This window comes from Bison bison, unplaced genomic scaffold (genome assembly GCF_000754665.1).
Source record: "Bison bison bison isolate TAMUID 2011002044 unplaced genomic scaffold, Bison_UMD1.0 scf7180017862979, whole genome shotgun sequence".
NCBI lineage: Eukaryota > Metazoa > Chordata > Mammalia > Artiodactyla > Bovidae > Bison > Bison bison.
The window spans coordinates 2,076,449-2,085,880 of record NW_011493551.1 but is presented as its reverse complement, the minus strand read 5'-3'; positions in this window follow the sequence as shown (position 1 = coordinate 2,085,880).

Below are 9,432 nucleotides of genomic sequence, written 5' to 3'. Positions count from 1 at the left end.
CATTCGGCTGACTTTGCTCTTCTCTTCAGCCAAGCTTTTTTTCCTGATCGAAGGCTGCATAGGATGGGGCAGACTCAGAGCTCTCATCCAAGTTCTGGCTGAGCCAGAAAAGTGGGCTCTGGTTAAAAGCTGTAAAAAGAGTAAAAAAAAAAACAAAAATTAAAAGTACGTGCCTTTTACCTTGGGTACTCCCAATCAATGCCTTCCTCTTTCTGCAAGTATGGGAAGGGGTTTGGTGGAGTGGATAATACTGTACTTTTGTCAGGATATTGTGGTGGTAAGGAGAGGAAGGGTGAGAAGTTAAAAAATTATATGTGGTAGTAATAGTGATACAAATAATACTAATTACTATTAACATAACAGCCACTGCAGAATGTCTGTGAGGAGCAGTGTTGCCCCCCATGAGGACCACTGAGTTACCGCGACCAGCTGTCCTGGTTGGCATGAGATGAAGGTGGTTTCCTAGGACAGCAGATTTTCAGTGCTAAAACAGAGTCTCAGGCAAACTGGGGTGGTGGTTTACCCAAAGGCTAGGCCCCCACTTCCTAGTTGTGCAGCCCTGGGCTGTTTCCTTTACTTCTCTGGCCTGTTTCCCTAGAGATAATACCCTCAGAGATAATCATATCTAACTCACACATTAGTTCTGAGGATAAAATAAAGTCTATGCATAAAGCATTAAGCCCAGTATATGGCACAGTAATAGCTACAAATACATGTTAGGAATTATTACCTAAATTCTTTTCTTTTTTTTTTTTTTGCTGCTGAAAGATCCAATAGCTTTATTTTTAATTGGAGCATAACTGCTTTACAACATTGTATTTGTTTCTGCTATACAACAATGTGAATCAGCAATTTGTGCACATATATCCCCTCCCTCTGAAGCCTCCCTTCCACTCCTAAATTCTTATCTAATTTAATCTTGTAAGGTTTGTTTGTTGTTTTGGGGAGCAATTTTTATTTGTTTAAATGTAGAGTCCATTTGCATTCACAAATTTATATAATAAAAGCCAAAGATACAGTGAGACTGCTAGAAAAGAAAATATTAAAACCACATAGTAGAAGAGAGAAAAAAATGAGCCCCTTCAAATCAAGGCCAATAGATTTCTAAAAGTGTGCATTCCTGGGGCCTGGATTAAGAGGGTGGGGCCGGGGTTTACTTGGAGCTGGCAAGCTGAGCACTGGGTGCAGATGGCTCCTCCTTCCCTGTTTAGAGTAGCTCCTAAATTAGATGATTTTATTAAGTTCATTTTACACAACTGGAAACAGAGTAAAAAGCACGAAGTCTCCCAGCACCCTTGTCAGCTTTTCCAGCACTAGCTGCTAGCCATCCTAATTTTGCTAGAGGACCATGAGGAGGGGTTAGAAATTACAAGCTTGGATATCATAGCCCAGCTGCTTGCCCAGCATCCCAGAACCAAGGGAGCTTTTAGGAATTGAGTCCAACCCCTGGCTTTACAAATGGAACCATGAGGCCCGGAGCTGGAACTGCTGTCCCCAGCATCCAGCTACTGAAGAAGAACCCAAGTCACCCCACTCCCCACTAGGTGTCCCCTCTAATGTTGGTCAGGACCAGACAGACCGTGGTCCCTGGACAGCTCACTAGACCTAGGGACACAGGCCTGCAATGGGCAAGAATGAATTTAGACAACATCCTCAAGTCTGCATTTCCAAATGGGCTTGTTTTCCCACACGAAGTTGTGCGGTTTTTCTGCGGAGACCAGCACTGACTCCGAGGCGGTCTGCTGTCTGCCTGCAGGAGTCTGAAACAGGAAAGAGATGGCTTCAGCGCACCTGTGTGTCGAGGTCTACAGGTGAGTCCAGATGCTGAACTCACCAGTCTCTTCCCTCACCTCAAGATGCTAGATGTAAAGCTGCTCCGGCAGGAAAATCCAGAATGGCCTACTAGAAGTGAATTTCCCTCTATAGGACAAATTCTGTAAGATGGTGAAATGCTTGGCCTGGCCTGCAGGACAGGGATGGGAACCCAGCCTGGTTGTGGCTTGTTGGAAGCTCATCTGGGCTGTGCACGATCAGATCACAGAGTGCTTCCTTGAGCAGGGAGGCCTCCATTTCACCATCATCCCAAACTGGCATCTGGCTTTTATATTTACTTCTTTGGGGTTTACTTCCTCTGGGCCCTGGCACCTATAGGCAGATTGCTCCTTTTATTTCTTATTTTTATTTTTTGTATACGTGTATGCATTTATTTATTTTAGTTGTGCTGCATGGCATGGTTCCACCACCAGGGCCGAAGCAGTGCTGAGTGCTAATCTCTGAACTACCAGGGAATTTACCAGATTGCTCTTTTTAAAATGCAAATCAGGTCTCGTGGCCCACCTGTGCTCACAACCCACCCAGTGCTTACCTCTGCAGCTCAAACTGCACCCCATCCTTCACATACCCCATTTTGTGCCTCCTCTAGACACTGGCCCAGCCATATTTGAGCTTTTTCAAGTTGCTTAGAGGTGCTACTCTCTTCTCTTCTCTCTTCCCTGTTAACCCTTCCCCATCCCTGTTACTTAGTGTTATGCTGGATGCTGTCACAAATCTCAAACTTTTCAGCACTTAACACAAAAAGTGGTTTTCAAGTTCTCATGAAAAGCTAAACATTTGGTGTTCCTATATGTTGGGTGATCAGGTTGGGGGCGGGGTTGCCATTTTCCACGTGTGGCTTCCAAGATTGCCCTGGGCATTGACACCGCTGTGAGTACAGTGGGAAAGAGCATTGGATGAGCACCTGAAGAGGTTTTTATGGATCAGCACGCATTGTTTCTGCTCAGGTTTCACTGACTAGAACTCAGCCACGTGGCCACAGTTAGCTGCAAGCGAGTCTGGAAAACATATTCTAGCTGTATTCCCAGGGAAGAAGGAATGGGTTTTTGTGAACATGCTGCAACAGCATCCTTGAGGCATCAGTCTGGGTCACTTTTGTAGAAAGTAATTCCTAACTCATTGAGTGGGTTGAATGGCTCCTTGATTGAACCATCACACTTGGTACTCAATCCTTTTATGACCCATGTTTTTTTGTTTTTTTTTTTGTCCTTTTTTTTTTTTTTTATGACCCATGTTTAAGGTAGGATACAATAATTGTTTATTTATACATTTTTCTGCATTAGACTGTGCATTGGTTTCCTATTGTTTCTTAACAAATTACCATAAATTTAGAAGCTTAAAACAACACACACTTATTATCTTACTGTCGAAAATCCCATGGATGGAGGAGCCTGGTAGCCTGCAGTCCATGGAGTCTCGAAGAGTCAGACATGACTGAGCGACTTCACTTTCACTTTTCACTTTCATGCATTGGAGAAGGAAATGGCAACCCACTCCAGTGTTCTTGCCTGGAGAATCCCAGGGACGGGGGAGCCTGGTGGGCTGCCGTCTATGGGGTCACACAGAGTCGGACACGACTGAAGCAACTTAGCAGCAGCAGCAGAGGTCAGGAGCCTGAAGTGGGTCTTACTGGGTTAAAGTCAAGGTGTCAGCAGGGCTGTGTTCTTTTCCGGAGGTTGTAGGGGAGGAACTGTCTCCTCTCCTTTTCCAGCTTCTAGGGGCTGCCTACATTCCTTGGCCCATGGCCCCTTCCATCTTCAAAGCAATCACAACATTCTACCTTTAATTCTACCATCACATCTTCTCTGACCTACCTGCTTCCCTCTTCTTTTAAAAAAATTCTTTTTCATTGATGGTAGCTGGGCATGGACATTCTCTAGTTGCAGTGAGCAGGGGCTACTCTCTAGTTGAAGTGCTCAGGCGTCACACGACAGCGGCTTCTCCTGTTATGGAGCACAAGCTCTAGGGCACTTGGGTTCAGTAGTTTTGGCTCATGGGCTTAGTTGCCCCATGACATGTAGAATCTTCCTGGACCAAAGATCAAACCTATGTCCCCTGCATTGGCAGGCAGATTCTTGGTCTAACCACTGGACCACCAGGGAAGTCCTGTCATCCTCTTGTGATTACATTGGGCCCATCTGGACAATCCAGGATAAACTGCCCAACTCAAAAGTCCCTTAATCCCATCTGCAGAGTCCCTTTTGCCATGTAAGATAACATATTCACAAGCTCCAGAGCTCAGATCGTGGACATTTTTGAAGGGCCATTATTTTTCCCACCACAGAGTGTTAGGCTCTGTAAGGACACTATGCAGGTACCCTTCGATGTGCTGGGTGATGGAATGAAGGGAAGTCACAGCCTGCTGAGCTCCAGGCTGTGGTGACCCTGCCAGGATCTCCCTCACCCCACTCCCTGCTGATCTGTCACGCAACCAGCAGCCCAACCATCATCTTTCCTACTTCCCCATATGTGATTTACAGAGAATGTACAGGGCATGTCTTTCATGTCCCAAGGCAAATTTTTGAAAATCAATTTTATTGTGGTATAATTGTGTGTGCGTACATGCTGTCGCTCAGTTGTGTCCAACTCTTTGTAATCCTAAGGACTGTATCCAGCCGGGCTCCTCTGTCTATGGGATTTTCCAGGCAAGAATACTGGAATGGGTTACCATTTCCTTCTCCAGGGGATTTTCCCAACCCAGGGATCAAACCTTGGCCTCCTGTGTCCCCTGCATTGCAGGTGGATTCTTTACTGCTGAGCCATCAGTGAAGCCCTATAATACAATTAATTCACTCATTTAAAAAGTCCACTGGGTTCCTTTTTTTTCCCCACACCACGGCATGTGGGAATCTTAGTTCCCCTACCAGGATTGAACCTGTGGCCCTTGCAGTGGAAACTCAGTCTTAATAACTGGATCACCAGGGAAGTCCCTGTCCATTGAATTTTGACAAGCATATATATACCCATGCAACCACCACCATAATTAATATATGGTATGTGTGTTTACAGTTTGTTTTGCTATTTTGGTGTACAGTTCTAAGATCTGTGCAGATGTGTGTAACCATTACTGCAATTAGGACATTGAGCAGTTCCATCGGCCCCCAAAATTCCCCCGTGCTCGCTTTTGTAGTCACAGCCTTCCCTCTACCAACTTAACCTTTGGCAATCACTGATCTGCTATCTGAGCCTATGGTTTTGCCCAAGGCAATTTCTAATCATGATTACCTAGGTAGACATTTTATTAAAAATAATTGCAACCTACACCAACCTATGCCCTTAGCACAGAGAAGACAGGATGGAAAAGATGACTGAAGATATTCATCAGGACTAGCGGGGTCCCCTGGCTGCCGCTGGACTAGTTTCTGCTTGCTTGCCAAAGGAAGTCAATGACCCTGTTTACCTCCGTCAGAAAATCACACAGCAGGAGTGAGGGAATCAGCTGATTTGGCATTTTCAATGGACTTCAAAGTTGAAAAAGATCTGTGGCCTGCACTGGAAGGATGGTGAAGACGCGATAACTTCACATCCGCTAGTAGGCTGCGGTTACAATTACAGAGAAAGAACTAGATCAAGTACCAGATACAACACAGACTTTGTCTTATTGAGGTGATGTGCACATAACATAAAATTAGCTATTTCGAAGTATACAATTCAGTGACGTTGAATATACCCACAGAGTTGTGCAACCTCTACTATCAAGTTCCAAAATCTTTTCAGCACTCCAAAAGGTAACCTCGAACCCTTTAGCAGTCTTGCCCCAGGCCTAAGCAGCCACCAACCTGCTTTCTGCCTCTGTGGGTTTACCTCTTCTGGATATTTCCTGTAAGTGGAATCCCAATACACCACCTTGTGTTTCTGGCTTCTCTCACTTCGCGTAATGTTTTTGAGCATAATGTAGCACATCATCACTTCCTTTCTTCTTATGGCTGAGTAATATTCCATTGTGTGGCTACACTGTTTAACTAGTCATCCATTAATGGACCACAGCACAGAACTTGCTTTTTTTAGGCTTAAACATCTCTAAAACTATTTCTGCTTCTCAGAGCTTCATTCCAATATCACCCCCAGGGTCATGCGATGAATTTTCCCATACACATTCTTATGTAATATAACAATTTTGTAAAGAAGGGATCACCCTCCGTTTTACAGATTCACAATCTGAGGCACAGAAGGATGAAGTGGCTGGATGCAGGTGGGATTCCAAGCCTATAGTCCCTCTCTCTTCATCCCTGCTGGCGTCTCTGAGTGCAGACGACTGAAAACAAAGTCCATGTGGAAAGCAAACTCCTTGTGAAGAATTTCAATGCAGTCTAAACAAATGCAGAAAATCCTTGAATTCTGTGTCCTTCCACGGGTGATGCTGAATACCCTCCATGTCTCTTTCCAGGCAGACGGCCAGCGTGCCAGGCACACAGCTCTCATCGTTTCCCTTTCTGATACCCTCTCATTACTTTTAATTGCATCTGAGTCTCTCTAGCATCTTGTATTTTGATTCCTAATTCAGGGCATTTCTCTGCCTCCCACTGATCCAGCGCCGCACTTTCCTCTCTCAGAGCTCTCCAGAGAAGTGCCCCCAGGAAAATGGAGTTGGTCTCCAGTAATGAATTCCTCTCTATAATGAATAGTATAATATCCGAGTCCCGGCATATTTACATAGCAATCTCCACACAAAAGCAACATTACAAAGGGAAGATTTTTAAAAGAATGTCATCTCAGCTCTATTTCCTATAGTACTAAGAGCACTGTGGGAATTACCCTGACAAGAAGACAAAAAACGACTTCCAGGGATGCTGGGTTAGAGACAATAGCTACACCAGCCCCATTAATGTTTAAAGTCAATGGAGCATAAAGCTGCTTTTCTCTACTTACAGGCAGGCATCATCTTACAGAGAGGAAGGAAAAAAATTTACCATTTAACTCTGCTGAAATCCATAAGACCTCCCCTAATTTTCATTCCCCTTGAAATTCTCTCTAGTAAGTGTCATCAGAATGAAAATGAGACTCCTCTCTCTCTGGGGGCAACGGCTTTCAGTTTGCATCCATAAAGTATATGAAGAGCCCTCCACAGAGATGCAGGAGGAAGTCTGCACGTTGGGAAAGGATCTGTCACCAAAACCTGCAGAACTAGTTGTGGGGTCACAGCTTGGGATCTGGGAGGCTTTGGACTGACTTCAAGCAATCCTAGGTCCCATAAGCAGGAGGCAGAATTCAGGGACCAGTCAAGTTCAAGGAAGTAATGCCTTGGGGGTACATTTTACTTAGTGGGCTGCAAGGGGGGAAATTTTACGTGAATGTATTAGCTGTTACCCTGAGGGAATGGCTGGAGTTAAGCCAGACCTCTGTTAGTAAACCACTGGACCTAATCCCACATTACTTTGGTAATGCCTGACAAAGCCTGTTCCCATTATCTCATTTGATCCTGAAAGCAATCCTCAGGGGGAGGCAGGGCCAGGATTATTTTTTTCCATTTTACAAGTGTTTTCACTTGTAAACTGATTTGCCAGAAGCCACACATCCAGAGGTGGCAGGAATTTCAGGTCTTTTTTTCAACTGATCTTAATATTCCCAGTCACACCCAGACCTTGCAGCCTTCAGCTTACCCAGCAGCTGGGAGCTTATCAGGGAAGAGCTTGTATCTATAGTACCCAAACACCTCTGGCCCAGTGAAGAAATATAGCCCTGCCTGTATTCAGCTGTGCCTGCAGCCTCAGGGTGGGAGGGTGTGGCATCATATTACCTCCCCACACTAGTAACCAAAATTAATCCAGATGGATTTGAAAAAAATCAAGACACTAGGAAAATCTCAGGAAAATAGAACTGAATATTTAATAACTTTCTGGAGGCCAGACTCTAAATTTAGCATTGTAGTAAAAGTTTCAAAGGAAGGGACTTTATATAGATATGACTATTTTAAAAGTTTAAGTTTTAGTGAAAAGTAAAAAACTGCACAGGGCCAACAAAAACGGAAGAAAGAGTCACAGCAAAATATGAAAGAGAAGAGTTAGTTTCTGGTACGTAGAGGAGTTATGCAAATACAAAAAAAAAAAAAAAACTCAATAGGAAAAACTTATGAGACAACTATTCCCCCCAAAAAGAAGTACGTTGGTTAACATTTAGAAAACTCCTCTACCTAAGTAAGATCAAATAAATACAGAAATGAGTTATCCATATCACTTACAAAACCAGAAAAAAAGTAACTATAATACTCGTGAAGGCACGGTGAATACCATATGCTTACAACATGAATGACGGGAGAATAAATTTACCCAACTGTTGGAAGGAAAGCAATTTGGTACATTTATCAGAAACCTTAAAATATCCGTATCCTTTGACCTGAATTTCCATTCCTGGCAATATGTTCTTAGGAGAGAATCAACACACAAAAAATTTCTGCGCACAAAAATGTTAATCACATACTTATTTACAACAGTGAAAGAAGGTAAACAGCAAACGTTAAAAGAGTTGTTTAATAATTCATGGCACAGTCATTTAATAGAAACTTACGTAATCATTAAATGTTCTCAAAGCGCAAGCAATAACACCAACACCATTTATGGTGTAATGCTAGTGGGAAAGTGAATAACGTATACGAATGGCTGTTTGCGTAACACTTTTAATAGAAAAAGGCTGGAAAAGAAAAATTCTAACATGTAAACCATGTTTGAGTTCTATGATTAGAGTTTTTTTTTTTCTATTGCCCTATATTTCTATTTAAATCTTTTTTTTTTTTTTTAATGAACAAAGTCAGGTCTTCTTTAGCCATACGGTGGTGCGTCTTTCTCTAGCGCTGTGCCTGAGGGCCGGAAGCCTGGGCGGAGGGGGTAAGCTCATAGACCCCACCTCAGGTCGATTAGGGCCGCCAATGCGACGTCGCCCTCCCTAGCCCCAATTTCCCCAGCCCCACCCTTTCCGAGCCGGCTGATCACAGGGCCCGCCCCTCCCCCACCACTCCGGGTTCGGGTGACTGCGGGAGCGCGGGGGTGGAGCAGGGCCGGCCCTAGCCGTGCTGACACGTGGGGAGGGAGGAAGCGTCCGAGGAGGAGGGCTTGGGTGTGTGGGTAGGTGTGTCCGTGAGTGGGAGAATCCAATACAGGCCGCCTCAAGAGTCTTCATTTTCTTGTGCTGCTGATCGGGCCGGGGAAGTACGAAGTTCTCCCCACTCCGGGAATCCCCTCCTAGGCAGACACCGAGCGCAGACACAAGAAGGCTCCGGCTGCCTCCCTGCCCTTCCCGCGACTGCTCGCGCCGGGCCGCCTCCTCGCGTTTCCCCCCCTCCCCGGCGCGGTGGTAGGGCCCGGCGGCGACGTCACCCATTGTTTACAAATCAACCTGAGCCAGTAGGATTCCGGCTCGCGCGGCTGCAGGCGCGCGGCGCGAGTGCCTGGCGGGCTCCGGTTACCTCCTCGGCCTCGGCTTTGGCCTCAGCACCGCGCCCGGCTCCGCCACGGCACACCGAGCCCCCGGGACAGCCGAGCCGCCAGCGACTCCCGCACAGCTCCGGGTGCCGGCGCGGGGGGGCCATGCCGTGCCGGAGGGAGGAGGAAGAGGAAGCCGGCGAGGAAGAGGAGGAGGAGGACAGCTTCCTACTGCTGGAACAGT